The sequence below is a fragment of the Rhinolophus sinicus genome, chromosome 4, assembly GCF_057876585.1.
Source record: "Rhinolophus sinicus isolate RSI-liver-muscle chromosome 4, RSI-T2T, whole genome shotgun sequence".
NCBI classification, from domain to species: domain Eukaryota; kingdom Metazoa; phylum Chordata; class Mammalia; order Chiroptera; family Rhinolophidae; genus Rhinolophus; species Rhinolophus sinicus.
Window position 1 is genome coordinate 91,412,745 of NC_142504.1, and position 22,143 is coordinate 91,434,887.

Below are 22,143 nucleotides of genomic sequence, written 5' to 3' on the forward strand. Positions count from 1 at the left end.
AATCAGAGCAAACCAGAACAAAGGCTTTCCAATTTCTTCCAACTCTGGACTTGTGTGAAGAGTCAGGACTGATGCCTGCTTCTGCCTCCAATCCAGCTAAAGGAAACTTTTCTTTACCCCTTCTTCCTTCTTCTAAAAGCAAAGAATTCTTTCCTGTTGGAAAGACGGAGAAGGAGAGAAGGAAAACATGTCCTGGTGTGGAACAGAAATACCTCTGTGTAAGGGCCTGGGGGATATTGCTAATAGCTATGGAGTATAAAAGAATTGGAGAGAGGAGGAAGTGATTTTTAGTTTTTCGGTGGGCCATAAATTAGATCTCCTTTAACACCCTTGAAGACGTGTAACTAAATAGTGGAATTATTTTTAAAAACCTCTTCTGAATGCTAACCTGCTTCTTGATTACAGCATTGTGAAGAGACCTGACCCAAGACTTAGGAGTGGATGTTTGCAGGTCATCTACTTCACAGAGGACTCGGATCACAACTGCATGCGTATTGGGCGATTTTGGCAGGCTTCTGTTTGAGTACTTCCAATGCCGATATTTCATATTCAGCTGAAAAATTGCTTTGGTGCCCCTTTCATGCTTTCGTCCTCATGATGTTCTCCAGAGGTGCACAGAACAATTCCACTTCCTTCTTCCCTGTCTCCCACCAAACTACATTATCAGTAAGTTTGTTCTTACATCCCTCTGTAAGTACGTTCTCCTCCACTCTGAATATCACTGTTTTTTTTAGCAGCTCTTAGAACATACTTCCAGAATCCTTAAAATGACTTTACCCCTCATCTGAACGTATTTCGTATTATGAATATCTTACCTAAACTGTGACTCCTGATGTAATCTGACAAGTATGAGTGAAAGGCTCAATAGGAAAATTGTTTTATTTTATATTTAACTTATTTTTTTTCTTGGTATCATGCCTCATTTCTCATCTCACATGCTGTTAGCCCTGGTTGAATAACCTTCCATGTCCTATGACATAGCTTGTGTGCATGCCCTAATCTGTACCCTTTCAGAGGCAGTTTGCACAGTCAGTATGATAATTAACCCTGGAGTTGGATCTAAATGGGTTTAAGTCCCAGCTAGACCATTCATAGGCTTAGAAACACTGAGTAAGTTCATTAATAAATCAGTTTTTTTCACGTATGCATCGTTTTGCTTTGTTTTTAACCAATTCACTAAACACCCCATTATGTACATTTCTCAATTAAATGCTATCTTTCCAGTTTGGGCAATTTATTGCAGATATTTAAGGTGTTTTAAAATTTTGGCTAAGCCATGCAAGGTTTTCATAATTGAAATGGTTCAAGCATTCATTCTTCTACCAGCTTTTTGTCATCTGCCTGTTAGAAAGATGTTATCTTCTACATCCTTGATTACTGAAGAGTGTTCTGTGGAGTAGCAATGCCAGCATCACCTGAAAGTCTGTGAGAAATGCAGACTCTCAGGTTCCAACCCAGACTGACTGAATCAGAACTTGCTTTTCACAAATGACCCAGGTGATGCACATTGAGGCTGAGAATCACTATCCACAGAGCTGAGAAAGATATTAACCAATAGACTACCTTGGAGAATTACTTCTAAGTCAGTAATGACCAGTGAAGAAACTGTGCATGCTCCAGAAATCTGAGAAGACCTAATGCTACTGTAACTTAAACCGTCACTCCCCCAAAGTATATTGTAAGAATTTTTAACAAATATTCCTCTTTATTTCCTCCCAGTTAGATTTCAGCTCTTAATCTGAGTGAATGGGGGCCAAGGCTAGGGAGGATGAATGCACAGTCAGTGTAGAAGGTTAATGCCTGGATTCAAATCTTGCCTTGGACACATACTCCCAGTGTGACTCGGGGTACTTGCTTACCTTCTAAGTCTCAGTTTCCTCATTTATAAAATGAGAATATCAATAGTGCCTGTCTCCTAGCCTTATTGAGAAGATTAAAAAAATAATAATTAATGTAAATAATTTACTAAAATTGTTTTTTTAAAAAATGTGGTAAATGTTCCTTTCCTTTTCTGAGTTCTTACAATAACTGTTATTTAGAGACCTTGTTTTGGTTCATAACTGACTTTTGTCCATTGTCTCCATATTTATACTCTAAGTACCCGGATGATAAGGATAATATCTTATGCAGGTATTCCTTAAGCCATGAACTGGCTGTTTATCTAATGTCCATAAGTGAGAGTTCAGGGGTTAGAATGCATTTTTCAGTGCAATCCTAACCTAACCCACAAATGCACGTCCAAGCAGTGATCAGGCTGATAATAGTCATACTGTAATACTACTACCTCTAGTCACACTAGAGTGTTTAACCACCTCTTATAACAATGTCTCTATTGGAAAACCTGCTTACTGCTGTTGTGTGGACTTCTTTTGCCTCCATAGTATTAATGTCTTTCTAGGTGCAGTTTGGAGGACAATGGCTGGAGGAGGCGAGGGTGGGGTTCAGTGCTCCATAAGTCAAGTATATCCTGCTGCTATGATTCCATGTGTATCCTGGCTATACCTGGCTTCCCCAAAACTCACCTAGGAGCCAGGTGGTAAATCCCTAGAACAGACAGTAACCCAGGCTTGCAACTAAAAGTCTTGGATTTCAGTCTCAGCTTTCATATTTACTAAACTTGGAACTTACCTGGGCCTTTACTTCCTTATTTATAAAATAGGAAGAACTGTCAACAATCTCCTCTGGTGGCTAGAAAAATAAATATTCATTAGAAATGTCTTTGTAATCCCTCATATCTAGGAAAAGCATGAAGAGCAAGTGATGTTGGTGACAGAAGTACTACCCCTTTTGACTCTGGTGCCTTCTTGAATCTTACAAAGATAATACATGCAATCTATACTTTGGATGTGCTTTATGATTGTTCATGGAAATCCCTGAGAGAGGTACTAGAAGTAACTAGTGGAATTGATGTCTGTCAGCACCAAAATTGCTATCTATTTCCACCATTGACTCCTCACGGAGATGGCAGTATGATATCAGAAATGTTAAAAGCTGCCCTTAAGTAGCTCACCAACTGGCCTGCTATGGGGTTAAGTTGCTGTAATAGTATTATTCCTTACGGGCTTCTAGTAGAGCTATAGTTCTTTTATTATTTTTTATTTTTAAATCTGGGTCAAGGCTAATGTGTTATCCTAGGAGGGTTCATACATTAGCTAGTTAACATATTAGCAGGGGTTATTGTTTCTGATTAAGCCATTACCACCCACTGTCCTGTAGCAAAGGAAAAAACCCTGGGGGAAAAGGGCACATGATGGACATACTTTGATATAAGAAATGCAACATTTTTTAAAAATGACACTAAGTATGGGGCCAGTTAAAATTTTGGTATCATGGCTTCCAGGCATTAAATCATTGAGATTAGGTCTCTAAAGGGGCTTCAAGAAAACGAAATAGTCAATTTATTATCTTTTTCAAGGGCCAGAATTTGCTTGCATGTGGGATTCCATATGTAGTTCAGCATGGGGTTTATATGAAAAAGTATTAATAAAAGCACTATAGATTCCTTTGTATGACTTTAAGCTAACGGTTAAATTTCCTCTTTAGCAAAAAGATTGCTCCCTTTATCATCAACATATAAAACTCATTTTGGGAAATTTCTTTCCATTTTCACTTAATTTCATGTATATACATTCACACGAACATACATCTATTCAAGAATAATTTTTGATTTAAAATAAAACATCAGTTCTTTATGTTTTCTAATATTTTTGGGCCCTGGAAAAATTTCTTCTCATAGACCTAAAGCTGTAAGATGATAATATTGAAATGCAAGTCACAAGCTTCAATTAGGTACAATCAGAAATCATGCGGTGACTTCATTAAGTATCATTAAGAATGATCAAAATATTGCTCTTAGGAAAAATACATCAAAAGCATTGCATTTACACATTGATTAAACAGGATCTGCAATTTCTAAAATCTGGTACAAGAAAAAAGAATGGAGTAAATTAAGTGCTCATATCCCACTTAGCAACAAGGGAGTGCTTAGCAACTGGCAAAGGAAGAAATAAAGGGAGATGGTGGAAAACAAAATATGATCAGGCTCTGAAACTGGGGGAGGAATCAAGAAATGACAATGTAACTGATTGGGGTTGGAGGACAGGTTGTTGTCCCAGGAGCAGTGGGCAAGTTGATGTCAGCCTGCTTTGCGTAAGGATTTTATTTTTATTTTTTAGCTTTAGGAATCTGAACTCATAATTAGGAATTAGGAGCACAGGAAAGACTTTCACCAAAACCAAGATTGTGTCCCGAGTTATCTTTGGTGACATGAATGTACCCGTTTACACACACCTTTCCTTTTTATTATTATTATTATTATTATTATTATTATTATCATCATCATCATTTTTTGCATATACTCGGAAGTATAGCCTGGATGTCAGTTCCATAAGGTCTTAAGTCTTAAGGAGCTTAAGGGAGATTTGATATTTTATCCCTTCGAGAACTCTTTAATAGTATTACTGTTCTAATCACACTCCCTGATTCTCTTGTTTTACATTTGATCTGCCCTCCCTTGGGAGTCTCATTCACCCCATGGCTTCAGCTCCCACTGTACACTAATGATTCTCATCCCTTCTTATCCACTCAGAAGCACCTCTTCCCTGTGCTGAAATCTGTGCCCTTGAATCTTACATGGGTCTCTCAAACCTGCTATGAAAGACCTCATTCTCCCCACCCTCTTGCTCCCCACCTCCATTTACCATCTTAGGAAGACCATCATACATGTAGACACCCCATCCAGGAACCACCCTGTATCTATCTTCTCATTACTCACATCTGATTATAGATAAGTTCATTGGTTCTTTCCCTGAAATATACATCAGACTCACTCTCCTTCACAATCTGAGATAAAAATAAATAAATAAATCATCATCATCATCATCATCATCATCATCATCATCATCATCTTCCCTGCCCATGAGCAAAATCCAAATTCTTGACATCACATGAATTCATCACATGAAGGTTCTTCGTAATCTGGCTAAATTGACTTTTTCTTTTAACCTTGGTTGGGCCACTTCCTATTTGCACATAGGCCATGTTTGAGCCATTTCAAATGTGTCCCCATTCCTGGAATGTACCATGTTTGCTGACACCTCTCATCCAAAACTCACGGTGTGCTCTATACTTAGCATGCCCTTCCCTTTCTTTGAATCTGGAAAATTCTCATAGAGTCTTAATGGTTACCTCTTCATCTCATTCCTAGTACTGGATTTATGATAAAATGCCATGCTAATTTTGGTTTATCGAATAAATCCCAAAGGAAGAGACATTTACAACGCAATTTCACTCATTATAGGAAGTATCACTGGGAATAGTAAACATTCAATAAATATGTTTCATTAATTAAGCATATAGATAAAGATCCAGTATTCCCAAAATTACAATGTAAAAAGGAGAAGTTGAAAATTTTTTCTGTAAAGAAACAGATAGAAACTATTTTAGGCTTTGCAGCCATCTAGTTTCTGTTGCAAAACCTAAACTCTTCCATTATAGCATGAAAGCAACTATAGACAGAGCCTCCTCCAAACTGAGCATGGCTGTGATCCAATAAAACTTTATTTATGGACACTGAAATTTGAATTCCATATAATTTTAAGGTGTCATGAAACAGTATTCTACTTTTGATTGTTTTTCAACCATTTAAAACTGATGAAACAATTAGCTCAAGAACCATACAAAAATACTTAGCCAGCTGGATTTAGCCCACAGGCTGTGGTTTGCTGATCCCTGCTACAGCTCATCACCGGTTTCAGCTGCTTCTTCGGCCAACACTTTATTTGAAGCTCATTTTTATTTTTGCCATTTACAGTTTTCCTAGTACATGTATCATTTAACATAATTCATATTAATGTCATTGCCTTATTCCAGCAGTCATTTTAGCTGTATCCCAACCAGAAAGTCCACCAGGCCACCTCTGCTGGTAATACATTAACTATGACCTCTGATACTTGTTAAGATTGTCTATATCGAATAGGCAAAGATCTTGGCCCCCTTTTTCCCTAGCAATTTTAGAACACAGAGCCTTTGTGTGATCTAGTGTTTGACAACCATTTACTCCATAGGCATATCCCATATTGTCACAATTTTTCATTAACTATCAACTTGCTTTGCAAGAATCCAATTTTTTTTTTCCTGAATTGCCATCTTCTCACCTGTCAAAACAATTTCTTCCTTTATCTAAATCATTTTATTTTTTTAATAGAGCACCACTCCTTATCTTAATAACATTACTAAAGTGATCTTACTAATCTTGCCTCTTCCTCCTCCCTGATATGAAATCATGAATGCCCATAACCCTCCATGTTAACTGCCTTTCTCACACCCCCAGTATTCCACACTTACTAAGATACATTATGATTCTTAGTCTGTTCAGGCTGTTATAACAAAATACCATAGCCTGGGTGGCTTGTAAACAACAGAAGTATATTTCTGACAGTTCTGGAGGCTGCTCCAAGATCAAGTCTAAGGTCAAAGTGGCAGCAGATTCAGTGTCTAGTGAGGGCCTGCTTCCTAATTCCTAGATGCCCATCTTCTTTCTGTGTCCTCACATGGCAGAAGAAGGTAAGGGAATTCTCCGGAGCCACTGATAAGGGCACTAACCCTATTCAAGTGGGCTCTACTCTTATGACCTAATCACTTTCAAAGGTCCTACCACTAAATAGTGTCATATTGGCAGTTAGGTTTCAACATGAATCTGGGTTGGGGGGGGGGCACATCTAGTCAATCTATAGAAAATACATGTAATTACATCTAAAATAAGGACAATGACAAGGGAAAGCAAGAAGAGAAGGGGAAATAAGAGGATAAGGAGGAAAAAGATAGGAGAGAAACAGTAAGACTGATTAGAGACCAAAAAGAAAGACACAAACAAACAAATAGGAAGCCTATGTTATGTAATCTATATTTAAAAATTAGAATCTATAAAACTCTTTCCAAATATTATCTCCCATGAGCTTGGAAACTGGAAAAATTACTTGTTTTAGAATGACCTGGAAAATTTAATCAGTCAAAAGAGAAAGGAGGCTCAAATCAGATTTTTTTAACCCTTTTTCCTGAATCATACTCCATTCAAAAATCTGATAGAAGATATTTCAGACTGACAGTTTTTCCTTCTCAAGTTCCATGTGTGTTCAGACTCTGGGCATCCTGGGTCTTTCTATCTGAATAGAAATCAAATCATAGTACAGCATCAAAATGTGCTAGCCTCTTGCAATGGCATTTAGATTCCTCTGCTGCTATTTCAAAAAAAAAAAAAAAAAAAGTCCAAACCTATAAATATTAAACTACATTTTGGGGCCCTAACCTTGATGAAGGGCAGATACCATTTAATATTGCTAAGGGAAGAGAAAAGGTGCAGGTGTAGGCAAGGGAAAGAAACAAAAAATAAACCAAAAATGTCAAATCTGATTGATTAAAAACTAGGTAGGCAAATCATCAACGGCTGGTCCAGCATCACTGACGAGCGAGGTCAGATAGGGCTGTTTTAAAATTATTTGGTATTTTCAGAAATTGATTACGTCGGGAGAGCATTAAGAAGTAGCTGTGCACATTCATTTAATGGGCCAGTGCCTCTTGTACAGGGCTGGAATCGTCACATTCAATCTCATCTACTCCTTGTTAAGTTGTGCTTTCTTCTGGAGCATGTTTATTTATTACAGATGCTATACGCATAAACTACAAACTAGAATAATAAATAATTTCTTAGATGGGGTTTTGTGAGCACCACCTCCCCACCCATCTTTCCATTTCTGACCCCCAGTGTGACAAGCACCATTGATCATAGTCCCGAGAATGTCTGTGGGCCTGAAAAACAAGTCCTTTTCTGTCCTCAGGTGCATTTCCATGATTAAGCAGCAACTCATGTGGGGAGAACTGAGGGACACTGGGATGTCCTCCTGTTCCCCAAAAGTTCTCCTTAGTTGTCCACTCCCTGAAGGAACATTCTACTGTTTGTTTTTGTTTGTTTGTTTTTTTGTTTTTGTTTTTTGCATTAGGAATGCCCTTTGCAAATATAAATACTCTTGGGAGATGTTTTATGCACTGTTGCAGATACACACACACACACACAACTTGGTGTAAAATCATTTTGTTGATCAGCTGGAAACAGGTCCCAAAGGGAAAGGATGCCAGTGCAGAGAAAGAGAGGAATATTTTGGATTAGGACTCATGGACCAATGGGCTGTATTTGGGTATAGCACTTCATGAAAACCAGCTGAGGAAGGTGAGAAGAAAGCAAGGAGTTTAGTGAAAATGTGCGCACACACACACACACACACACACACACACACTCTACTCACAATCAAAAGCTTACTTCCATCTATAATGTCCAATCTGGTAACTGTCTAACGATCTCTTCATTTATTTGGAGATCATTTTAAAACTCCCATTATGGCACGATGAGACTTCCCACTACTCTTTTCATTCCCCAACACTAAGAACACACCATCCACATTCCTCTCTTTATATTGCTGTACAATTTTTAATCTTTATCTCAAACTGCAAGTCCATGAACTCTGTTCCCTATTTCATTGACTAAAATTGTATGACTAATTTCATATTGATCGTTATTGATGCTTAATTCTACTTTTGCAGTTGTGTTCGCCAATGATTTTATTTTACTCATATAGATTACAAATTGCTTTGTGGCGAGAACTACTCTATTATTCTTACATTCCCAGCATGTGGTTGTATCCAGGACCCAACACAAAGCATAAAATGGAGAAGTCCCTTACCTCCCCCTCTCCCTTTTTATAAATAGCACTCCAAGGTGGAAGCTGGGTGAGGTGCAGGTATGGAATCACTCACAGAGTCCACACTCACAGTACGGAGCTCACTATCCCTCCAAGAGTACAGCTTTATAGCTTTCACAGAGTTCAGGCAACTATCTAAAGAAGTAAGAGAATGCCTTTAGGATATCTGTTTCATAAGAGTAAGTACATGAAATTCACCCATGCATGGCGTATCCAATGGTGAAAAAATGCAGTCTTCTTAGGGTTGTATTTTTCAGCCGTCGCAAAATGCATGTTCTGTGGTGTAATTAGGTAATCTAAAAACCTAAAGTCCCCTCGTGTTCACGCGGCGACAACTGTAACCCAGTGTGCCTGACACCACTGTATTTATCCCTGGAAATAACTACTCCATGGCAAAGACAGCACTGCAGATGCATCCCGGACCCAACGGAACAGTGAGGGAGACCCTAAAGGCAATTATTTCATATTCCTATACAAGCGTGGTTCACAATGAACACATCGCCGATTTTAATAAACCGGATGAAAGGTAAGTAGATTTGATATGAAAGTCAAATATACTTGAGATACCCCCCCGCGCCGCCCCCGCGTCTCTAAGAGTCCCTCTTTAAATGAAGTCTTTGCCAGGTGATTAAGAAGAACGCCAGTGCTTCAAAGAGAAGCAGAGGCTTGTTCTCTGCTGCTCCACGGGCGACCAGCTCTCTTTCCCTTCGGTCCAGATGGAGGCTTTGTTCTCCCGAAGTTGGTCAGGTGCTGTGCCTGTCCAAAAAAGGGAGGCGAGCAAAGCTTTAGGAGCCTGCACCTGTTTAAAAAGCAATGCTGCTCCCTCAGCACCAAAGCCCCAAACATCAAATGCCTCCCTTTGCCTGGCAGCTTGGCTATTCCCCAGGCATTTTCAATCTAGTTGGGTAAAACAAAAATTGCATAATTTGTCATTATTTTCAAGGAATGAGATGTGCCTTCCACAATCCCTTTCGAGTTAAATACAATGATGCAGAGCTTCCTGTGAATGCCAATGCCTTCTTTCTCAGAAAGAATAGAAATAAAGAATGGGAAAAGAAAACACCCAATTGATTGCCTGTAATTTGCTCTGCTATTTGCTATTGATGTACTCTTTCTTTGCATTTTAGGGATAGGTAGCAGAAAAATTATTGTCCCAGGTTTTCAGTAAAGAGAAGTCAAACCTTGTGGGAAAAGCTGGGACTGGAAGCCAGGACTTCTGAGTCAACGGCAAGATTCAAAACAAATAAATCACATCAATTTAGGCAAGTCACAAGTCATATAATCATTCAATTTCCTCATCTTTAAAATGTGAATTAAAATGATCTTCTCTGAATATATCTCATTTAATTATGAAGCTAAATGGAAAAAAATTATAAGAAAGTGCTTTAAAATGTTAAATATCCTCTATAAGTGTAATGTAGTTTGAATGAAAAATAAGGCTGGGGCAGGACACTTAGGAGTCCTACGATTCTTCCTAAGGTAAAAAGCTTCAAATCCAGGCAGAAAGGGGAGTGGGGAGCAAAGAAAACAACTCAGAACCATCGTTGGAAAGCAAGGGCATCCTAAATCTTATCTATTAAGAGTAGAGAAAAACACCTAAAATCCTCCACCATATTTTTTTGTGTGTACAGTGCCTTTCTGCTGCCACTTGGTTACAACAATAGTGGAGAAAAGTGGGCCCATAAAGCAAGATTGATTGCTGAGAAGATGATCAATGGCTGCTGTGAAAGGGGAAAAAACTGATAAATGTTTTGTTTTTTTTTCCCCTCTCTTCACAACCTTTTGCTAAAGCTGTGCAAAATGTGTCATGCATAAAAAGTATGCAATTTTCATGTAATTAGAGGAACACAAGATGAAAATGAGTTCCATCAGAGCAATCAAGGATGGTAATGTGGTATGTATTTGTCAGTGCCTATTTGTCATGAAAGCAAAACCCAACAAGTTATATATTTTATTTTATTTTAACTCTGAAAAACATAAATGCCATTTTACCATGGCCAAATCTATAAATTTCAGTAATCCTTTTTTTTTTTCTTTTTGAAAATTGATATTTTGGAACTGCAAATTAAAGCATTTTACTCTTTTAAAGAATAGAACGTTAGTTTATGAAAAACACTGAGATTACAGGACAGACTTATTCCATGGAGGGTCAGATTTACAGCAGGAAGTGATAGGTTTACAGTTTACTATACAAGAAACATACTATAATTTATTTTCTCTAAAGATACAGTTGCATCTTACAGAAGCATGTGCTTCTGATCCCATCCCCATAACCTCAAAACCAACTGTATTAAGTTTTTATATTCTTCTTGGGCAAGAAGACATAAATTTCCTTCCTTTATTTCTTATTTTTTCTCTCTCTTTTTCCTTCTTTCCTTCCTTCCTTCCTTCCTTCCTTCCTTCCTTCCTTCCTTCCTTCCTTCCTTCCTTCTTTCCTTCCTTCTTTCCTTTCTGTTCATCCATTCAGTTACTGACTATGTTATTTGAAACAATTTATTGAATATCAAAATGATGCCAGGCATACTAAACTCTGATGATATAAAAATAAAAACGACCTGACCCATGTTCTCAAGCTGATTAACTTAGTGGAAACAGAGGTAAGTAAGCAATTACTACAGTAGAATAGTATCAAATAGAGAAAGATTCAGGAGGTTATGAGGAGAGTTAAGTGTGCTTTAACTGGTAAAACTTCTGGGAAGATTACTATTTAGCCCAGTCCTTCCATTGAGGAATTAGTTAGCCCAGGTGTAGGAAAAGACAGTCTAGGCAGAGGAACAGGGGCTAAAGCTGTGAGGACACTGCCCATTTGTGAAAGGGCAACTAATTCTTTCTATGATGGAAAGTGTGAGGAGGCAAGTGGTGAGTCCAATGAAGTGAACTGTAGAAGGAAAATTGAGGAAGATCAATATAGGCGATGCCAAAAAGTTTGATCTCTGTCTTCAGAGCAATAGGAAAACTTTTAACATTCAAAGCAGGAATATGGTAGAATCAAATCCGCATTTAGAAGGGACACTCTAACTTCAACATGGAGAATGGATGTGAGTGGGTAAGACCACTTAGGAATCTATTACGGTAACCCAGCTGAGAGACAGTGATGGTTGGAGCCAAGGTGGACTATGACCAGGTTTGAAATTCCTCACAGAAGAATTTACATGATGTAGAAGTGGATTATAAATAAGGGATGAGGCAGAAGGAAGACTTTAGGTATTTAACGCAGGCGACTGGGTGGATAGTGACACCTTTTACTAAATCAGGGCACACAGGTAAAAGGAGCAAATGTATATTGAAAGATAGTTACTACTGGTACCTGTTGAATTTGAAAAAGTGGTGGAGTGTTTAAGATCAATATCCCTGTATACACATTCTGCAGAATAGAAATCCAGATATTTTTTCCTATAACATTTTCCATATTTCCCTGAAATATTATGAGCGTATAAGGTTATGAGATCTAAATTGAGAAAACATTCATTCATTCATTCATTCATTTCATTCAAAAATGAATATTGAGCAATCTACACTGTCTAGTTAAAACACTGGTAAAGCACAACAGCTATCTCTGAAATTACGTTGTTTTGGACTCAAACCCTAGGTCTGCTAGTTAGTTATGAACTCTTTGATACAGGGCATTTACAATAACCCCTTTAAGCCTCATTTTCCTTATCTATGAAATGAGAGTAATTATATACAGTCTATAGAATTAATTATGAGTTTTAAAGGAGAGGAAGCACACAGAGTAATAGCTGAGTCCCTGACATATAGTTATAAAATTAGTATTATTGAGATCCAAGTCACTAATATATATATATATATATATATATATATATATATATATATATATATATATAGTCAACAAATATGAAAAATATAAAAATACATCCAGGAAATTTGAGATAACTATTATTTTTTTTAATCTAGGGGTAACTCATGCTCAATACGTGGTAACTACATCTAAAAAAACACTTAGGAAATTATAATTTGATAGTCCATTATAGCAAATAATCCTCATTGAACACTCACTACTGAGAAAATATGGGCTATATTTATGAGGATGTCCAAGTGTAGTAATAACAATAAAAAAATATTAACTCATATTTGTGCAGTGCTTTTCCATTTACTGAACATTTTAACATATATTGGAGTGTAATTTTCTTTTCTTATAGTGTATTTTTTTGGCTATCATATAAGAAACTCTAAAATGAGTTTGGAAATATTCCATTCCCTTTTTTTATAAGAGTTTGAGAAGGATTGGTATTAATTATTTAAATGTTTGGTAGAATTCACCTGTGAAGCCATCTGGTCCTGAGCTTTTCTTCTTAGGATATATTTTTTTTTATTACTAATTCAATCTCCTTACTAATAATTGGTCTGTTCAGATTTTCTATTTCTTCATAATTCAGACTTTATTGGTTGTATGTTTCTAGGAGCTTAGCTATTTCTTCTAGGTAATCCAATTTGTTGGCAATTATCCAGTTTTATTCTTGTAATTAACTTCTAGTTTCATACTATTGTGGATGGAAAAGATGCTTGGTATGATTTTAATTTTCTTAAACTTATTAAGATTTGTTTAGCGGCCTAAAATATGATCTATTCTGGAAAATATGATCTATCTTTTTCTTAGTACTCATAGCAGTTGCATTTCAACTGCATTTTCAGCGAAATTTGTTTTACATTGACATTTAAAATTGGCCTTTAACTGCTTCCTGATTGGTTTATAAGAATTAAAAAAAAAATGCAAATGCAACGCATGAGGCTTGGATGCTGTTTAAGAAACATACAGTGTGTTGCTACTGACAGTAATGCTTCCCTATTATAACAGCATTAATAGGGCTGTAGCCTCAGTGACCATGTAAACTAAATAAATGTGCCATCCCCCCCACACAGACAAAAGCAACCATAAATCAACCAATCAACCATACACCAAAAAAAAATCCTTCGTTTCAAGATGCTCCAACCTGACAGACTCTTGCGACCATTTGTCCCAGTTTAGAGATGTGAAAGCTAATGCAACTTAATCAATAGAGACAGAGAGAGAGAGAGAGAGAGAGAGAGAGAGAGAGAGAGAGAGAGAGAGAGAGAGAAGAAAAGAAAAGAAAAGAAAAAGAATTTGGGGATTTTTTTTAAAGAATGAGCAAATGCCAAAATAAAAAATAAATTATCAAAGTTTTAATATGCAGGATGAAATGTCAAATAATATATATGTCATTGCTTTTTTTTTTTTTCTTTTTTCATTTTTCCTGTTAATTCTGATTTTTTTTTCTTGTCTATTTTTACCCACATGTATTTAGAAGTTACAACATTATGGTCATAACTAGATTCCTGGCTTCTCTCTGTAATATAGGAAAACATTACAAACAGCTGCTGAGCAGATTCTATATAAAATAAAATGGTGAGAACAGAAGGATGTGCTCTGCCAGACTACATTCTTTTGTCAAATATCAGTTGACTATAGTTATGTGGGTCTGTTTCAGGGCACTCTATTCTGTTACATTTATTTATTTGTCTAGCCTTCCACCAATACACATTGTCTTGATTACTGTAGCTTTATAGTAAGCCTTGGAATCAGGTAGTGTCAGTCCTCTAAGCTTATTCTTCTCTTTCAATAATGCATTGCCTATTGTGGGTCATTTGCCTCTTCATATAAACTTTATAATCAGTTTGTCAATATCCATGAAACAACTTGCTGGGATTTTGATTGTGATTGCATTGAATATATTGATCAAGTTGGAAATAACTGCCATCTTAATGATATTGAGTCTTCCTATTAATGAATATAAAATATCTCTCTGTTTATTTGATTCTTTACATTTCGTTAATCAGAGTTTTATAGTTTTTCTTACATAGATCTTGTCCATATTTTGTTAGATTTATACATTAACACTTCATTTTGGGGGGATGCTAATATCAATTATATTATATTTTAAATTTCACTTTTCATTTGTTCATTGCTGGCATATAAGGAGGTGAAACTGTGTATATGAACCTTGTATCCTGTAACCTTGCTATAATTGCTTATTAGTTTCAAGAGGTTTTTGTTAATTCTTTCAGATTTTCTACGTGGATGGTCATGCCATCTGTGAACAAAGACAGTTTTATTTCTTTGGTCCCAATCTGCATACTTCTTATTTCCTTTTCTTGACTTATTGCATTCACTAGTACTTCTTACATGCAAAGGAGTAGGGAGAGGAAACATCCCTACCTTGTTTCTGATCTTAGTTGAAAAGCTTTGAGTTACTCACCATTTAGTATAACATTAGCTATAAATTTCTTTTTTAGATAGTCTTTATCCATTGAGGAATTTTTCCTGTATTCTTAGTTTACTGAACCCAACTGCATTTTTCTGCCTGAAATGTGGACTGGGAGCAGTAGAAGAAGTGACTAGATTATCCTTAAAGCTTATGCACTTTGCACGAACTAAGAAACTCCCAGTAATTTGAGCCCTATGAGAATGGGTTCTTGTTTTTAACTTCATAGCAAGTAAATGAGCCCCCGCTTCCCAGCTCTGATCCCTTTACCTCACTTTTATTATCACAGAATAATACCTTGATTACTGGCCTCTTGTTCGTTCTGAAACTTAAAACCCTCTTGTTTCTTTGAAGCCCATCTGCTCACATAGCTTATGGCCACTGGCTCCTCCTATTCCTCATAACTTTTGCTGAGTGACCCTGACTCTTTGCTCACACATGTCCATAATCTCTAGCAACAGAAAATTCCCTAAGCATAGCCCCAATTCATTGAAGCTCAACCCTTACTTGGAATTCTCTTGCTGATGTGACTCCAGACCCAATATGAGGGGAACAGACTGCATCTGAACTGTTTATCTTTCTACCTCTAAGTTGTAAAGAGTGAGCAAATGTCAGTGCAACTTTTTAAACACTGGAGAGTGACTCAACAAAAAGTAACAAGAAAGAATGAAAAATAGACTCCATGGGTTTATGTGTGTAGTGTGTGTGTATGAGTGTTTGAACTTGAATTTTCAGGATTAGAAGTTCAGAAAATGTTTTTATGATGAAGTATTGGTGAATAATTCCTCTTGATGAGACTTGGAAAATGGCATCCTCCCAAAAGGGAAATGTGAGGGGTTTTGAAGACATTGGAAACTAAGAGAATAGTAGGTGAGATCTGGGCTTCTGCCAACAAGTTTTGACTAACATAATCCAATCCCTTTAGATGGCAATGACAATCAAACATATGTCCATTATTTCATAATGAGGGATTTTGGAGGCTCTAGCTATACTGAGATATAGGCAAAAGTCCTTAAGGGACTCTCATTAACTCAGAGCCAATACCCCAAGCTCTGGTCTCTGTTCTATGCAAAGGGTTTAGGGCCGTGAAAAGCATATTTTTTTAAGAGAAATATTCTAATATTGAGTTAGCAGTTTTGTTTTGTTTTTTCCCAAGACCCAGATGGAAGATGTCAAGAAAACAAACTTGTCCCCCACCTCTATCCTTACCCCCTATTGATAAACAAACCTATACCACTGGGTTTGTTTATTCAAAGTGGATAAGCATGTGCTCACCACCAACAAAACATTGCTGGTTTCACACTCCAGTGATGCTCAGGCCATCTGTCCAGGTATTAAGTATTTTGATTCTTCCTTCAGCCCAAATAAACTAGTGATCAAGGACAATCTCTCGACATCCCCAGCCACAGATACTCCTGATTGAGATAATGAAGAAAGCCTTAAAGCTCTATGTAAGAGAACCTGGGAACCAGAAATGGCAATAAGCAATAAGAAAACTTAGAAGGTTGCCAGAAAATCCAAATTCTAAAAGTGTGTGGGGACAGAGCAAGGAATGCAGTTTCCAGGCTCTTGCCCTCATGTGGAAAGGTGCTCACTCGGGTAGTAAATGGCCATCAACTGTGGATGGCCCTCAGCTGTGGCTAGTTGGCCGTCAGCTGTAACTAGTGAGCCATTGGCCACTAATATAACTGCTGTGGCTACGCTAGCAGAAAAATGGGGGCTAGAAAGAAGGTGGTGGCTGAGCCTGCAAGCGGTGCAGTGAGGGTTGTGAACAGTGTGGCTCCTGCTTCCTGTTTCTCCAACCCAGCCGCCAGCGAGAATGACTCCCCTACCTATGGCTCCGTGGGAGTTCCTTTTTGGCCTCACCATGTCCTGCGTTCTTATGTGGGGAGCAGGAGCAGAGGCCTTGCATGACACCCTGCGTGACAAAGTGTGATCCCAAAAAATGTAATTAAGGCACCTCTATTACCTTTAATACTGGTTAAAAGAGGGTGATTGAACACATGGAAACAGAGTCCCTGATTTTCCAGTGCACTGTGCTAAGTGTCACCGCAAAATTAAAGATAGGTAAAAATAGTTCCTCACTTTTGAGGGATTTCAGTAAAATTGGGGATGTCAGTACATGGGATGGGATATAAACCAAGTCATGACAAAGAGACACTGTAAAAGGAGAGAGAGAAAGAGAGAGAGAGAGAGAGAGAGAGAGAGAGAGAGAGAGAGAGAGAGAGAGAGAAATCTGACATTTTTGAGGAGGGGCTAAATGCTACTTGCACTTAATAAAGTAGATCTACAATTCTCAGGCTTTTGCCAGGATTTGATATATAACTTTCATGTGGGTTCCACACTTCCACAGGCTAAGACTTAAGTAAAAAGACGTTGGTTTTTACATGGAAAATAATATTAACTGTACCCATTTCTTCCCTACTCAAGAAATCACATCAGAATTGCAAGTGAGTAAAAATTAAGTTTGCAATGATTTAAAATGTTGAGGATTTAACTATTATTATTATCACTTGTAGCATGCCTCAAAGTTAAAAAAAAAAACTCATACCAACTGAAAAGGATTGAGACAGTTTTGAATCTTTGAAAATGTTTAGGTTAGAAATAAAATAGGTAAAAACACTGAATAATCATAAAATATTGCTATTTTTTTTATCTTAAAAAGAGGGTAGATGATATAATCAGCCATAGTATTCAGCAAAATACATTCAAGGCTTCTGGATATAATCTAAAATGTAGATTTAAGTATCCATACAAAAATGGATTTATAATGAAATGGAATAAGCAGTTTGCAATCTAACTGATATGATTACATATCGATATTTATTCTTTCTCCTGTCTTCTTTATCTCCTTAATGACATTGTCTCAGCTAGACATTAGGGAAACAGGAAATATGCAAAGTCTAGGCCATTGCTGACAACTGGAGACAAGAGAGTCACTATCACAACGTGAATATATTGAGCCATCTTACGACAGTTGGACATACCTGAGATGCTCCTCCAATTCACCTGCCTTAATTTGGCCTCAGTACTTGGGAAGTAAGTAGGAGTAATGAAGAGAACATCAATGTGTGAGGCAGACAGATATGAGTTAAAACATGTTTCACCCCTGGGTCATCTGGACAAGTTAATTCTCCTCTCTGAGTCTCACATTTTGCTTCAAAGGGTAAGAGCAACTACTTTGGGTGAATATTATCTATCGGGTCTTATATTTGTCCACTGGAGCTTTAAACTTGCTAACACATTATGTCCTGACAACACTGTTTAGAAATTAAATGAGAATGTATACACATCTATGCAATCAACACTCAACACATTTTTCTTACTTTATTTTACACCCACCTGACATTAACCCATCAATTTGATATGTTCCAGTTAAAGAGCTGGGGTGGAGGTTGGGGGGGGGGGGTTAGATAGAAGAAAAAGTTCTGTCCAGGCCTGGAAATAGTAACTTAACCTCATGATCCATGAATTTATGGGGCACTAGCAAATGTTTAGATTCACTGCTCCTTTACTTTGCTTAATACACTTAAAATCTTCTTCAGCCATACCTTCCATGATAAACAGGCCTTACAGTGCTGTTCACAGATAAATAAATACGTAAATAAATAAATAAATAAATAGATTCCCAGAGCCAGCTTGGAGGAACATTTGATAATCTGAACCATTACGGAGGTGAAATTTCATTACACAGATGGTGACATCCCGATGTCTATCATCAAAACACAGCAGGTAGAAACTATCAGCCAGGCCCATTCCCTTCTATAAAATTACACTTATATTAATGTCACTCCAGATTTCATTATGCGGAAAATGATATTGCACAGGTCTCCAGCACTAGGAGGACAGCAGGGGGTAGGGGTGTCGGGGTGGTGAGGGAAGAATCAGGGGGTAGTGATGGGAGGGTGGGAAAAGAGACTGTCAGTGGAGAGGCCATGAAAACAAATTCAGATGAGGGCTTCCTAGGACTGACAGATAAACAAAAAGTATATAAATGTATACATAAATGTATATTTTAAAAACCCTTGTAGATTCGGCTGCCAATTCATGCTGCTTCTTGATTGACTCCCTGCCAGACAGCCTCTGCAAGTCCCTGATGGAATGTTTAAAAGGCCCTCCTGTGGGAAGCTAGGAGATTTACAGTTAATTTTTATTAATGAAGTATGACAGGGATCTTCGTTTAGCCAACAAGATGTTATACCAATCCAAGAAAAGGCCCCTATATTTGGAGCAGACATCCCAACCCGCACCCCATCTCTCTCTCTCTCTCTCTCTCTCTCTCTCTCTCACACACACGCACACCTATTTAAGCATATCCATGGACACCAGGGAATTAATAGTACAACAAATAAAGAAACAAAGGAGAATATCTACTTATTTATATATACTCGGCTATTAAAAGAGGGAGGAATGAGGTAAGGTGTATAAATGCCTAATCGTTATGTTATACACCTGAAATTAATATAATATTGTATGTCAACTGTAATTGGAAAATAAATTATTTTTTTTTTAAAGAGGGCAGAATAAGGATTACATGAGAATCTTACAGGGTGGGATAGAGGTGGATGGTAGCAACTGCTACTCATTTCTGCTGCTGTTTCCCATCACTTCCTCTCCATTCCTACACCCTCTCCTCTCTATTCACTCCCCAATAAATTAAAATGTTTGGCAGTTTAAGTTTATGTCATATTTTAACCCCATGATACTGGCCCATTGACGTACGCCACCCTTACCTTTCTATGCCCCAGGAGGCGGTATCATTTCCTGAATTCTGTGACTTGCTCATATTCTCCTGTTCTAGTAATAGTCATCACACATATCTTGGTTTGAGTTCTACCCAACCTCAAAGAACATCACTTATCTTCTTTATGAGAATTTCTCCTCTAGTATTTGACGTCTACTCTCCTGTATTTATAATATTTATATAGAGTTCTATAGTCTTTTGCATATAACGTTTATTGTTTTCTTAAGACAAGTATACTAGTCTGGTCTAATTAAACGGAGTATATCCTTCATTGGTTATAGCATCTTCTGTTTTATTTTCACAATGCTAATCTCAGAGTAGGCAATAAATATATAATGAGGAATGGATAAAACAAGGAATCAATTAACCAATACTGTTTGTTATTCATTAAGTAATCGTTGGATGGGTTTTATTGTTTTATTTTTGATGAATATATGTTATATATGTTTTACATATATGGTTATGTATATATGTAATTTCCCATTCATATTGTTTTGCAGTTTCAAGAACCATAAAACTCTCAGTTACCAATTTTCTGAAGCCATTCCATGCCTCAAGATTAAACAATTATAATGTCATTCTCTTACTGTAGGGACTCCTCAGGTGTTCTTCCTGGGGTTCCTTCATCTCTTTTTCACACTTCTTTTAAAGGAAATTGGATGAGTTAAATGACCAAAAGGAGGACTCAACTTTCATAATATGGGCTGCAGAACTTTACAAAATACCTTGAGTGTTTAAATGGATGCAATCATAACTGGGGTTCTCAAACTTTAGATTATCCACAAATCAGTAACTGAAGTTCTTGTTGACTCTCAGACAGAAAACTCACAAAGATTTCAGTTCAGGGTACTTGAGGGAATCTTTAGAATCACAATGTTAACACACATGTGATTCTCTGCAGGTGTGGTACAGAGCACATTTTGAGAAATACTAAAGCTTAATAAAAAAAGTTGTGAATATGTAAGTGAAATTCTTAATCAGCAAAACTAAACACCGGCAAGTTGGGAATCCTGTTTCTTCTACTGCTATCCATAACTCTTTTTTGCCTTCACTCAAAAAAAGTTCTGAGTTTCAAAGTTCTTTGAAGTTTCATATCTGCACTCCCCAACAAGAACTATAGTTACAAAATTACCCACTACTCTAATCAGAATTTTTATTCACTAAGAGCTATGACATACAGGCTTTGATTTCATTAATTAATGTGAACATTGATAATATAATTTAAATGGCTACAGAATGGTTAAAATGGGTATCTTCAAATTGTGTTCCTTATTCCAAATTAATCTTTAATTGGTAGAGCACACTTGCCTTTTTTTTTTCTTTTTGTCATTTTCTTGCTCTATCACCAGCTTTTTCTCATCTGTAATTCCTGTAATCCCCTGTTCTGTTACCCAATTTCTGTTTTGTTTTGTTTTGTTAACAATTTTTTTATATTTCTTTTTTTTTTTTTATTGGGGTGACAATTGTTAGTAAAATTACATAATTTCAATTTCTTATACAATTAGTACACACACACACACACACACACACACACGCACACCTGACTTCCACAGAAAACTTTATTGTACTATATCCTAGCCTTAAGTCTTACCAAACCTTTTGTTCTTCACTAAATTCATAAATGGCTTTGAACTTCCCTTACTTCCCATTAGTTCAGTATTTTATAATTATTCCTCAGTAGAAGATTGAATTGACACAATGTATGCTTTATATAAAATACTTTTGATTTGGGGTTATGGTCAGTTAATTCAATTAATTTGAACTCTACTCCTCAGTTACAGGAAATCCAATTTGACCTAATTAAGGTAAAATGTAGACACAATAAAATGAGTGTACATTTGGAGAGTTTTGTGTATATTTGGAGAGTTTTGACAACTGTACACTTGTATTTAACTACCATCACAATTAATAATAGAACATTTATTTCCATCAACCCCCAAATTTTCCTGTGCTCCTTCAAATTCACTCACTCCTCCCTAAACACTGTGCCAGCAAAATACAGATTTCATTGGACTCAGTTTACACTTCCTAGAAATTCATATAAACGTAATCATATAGTATACACATTTTTGTACCTGGCTGCTTTAATTCATCATATTTTAAAGATCCAACTATGTTGTTTCATATATCAGTGGTTTGTTGATTAGTTGTTATCAGTGTGTTATTGTTGAATAGTATTCCATTAAGTGGATATAGAACATTTTGTTTATGTGTTCACCTGTGGTTGATATTTATATTGGGAGCTTATTGTAAATAAAAAACATTATGAATATTTGAGAATAAAACCTTTGGTGCAGTTTGAAATTTTGAGAACGAACTTTGCATTTGACAGCCAATTGTGAAGGATCTTGGATGACTAACAAATTTGAGTATAATACATACAGATCGGCATTCTTCATGTTTG

At 36.8% G+C, this 22,143-nt stretch overlaps 1 long non-coding RNA gene across 4 annotated transcripts in view; it reads left to right on the forward strand.

The window, feature by feature from the left end:
• The window catches only part of LOC141573148 (uncharacterized), an 89,930-nt gene extending 79,915 nt beyond the window's left edge, over window positions 1-10,015 (forward strand). For 3 of the 4 annotated variants that reach the window (XR_016021164.1, XR_012498760.2, XR_016021165.1), the window contains one exon: window positions 406-1,913. This is a non-coding gene — a long non-coding RNA (uncharacterized LOC141573148). Of the gene's footprint in view, window positions 1-405; window positions 1,914-9,880 lie in introns of those variants that run through there. The other variant, XR_016021166.1, reaches the window with a different exon arrangement.
• Window positions 10,016-22,143: the final 12,128 nt, after the last annotated feature.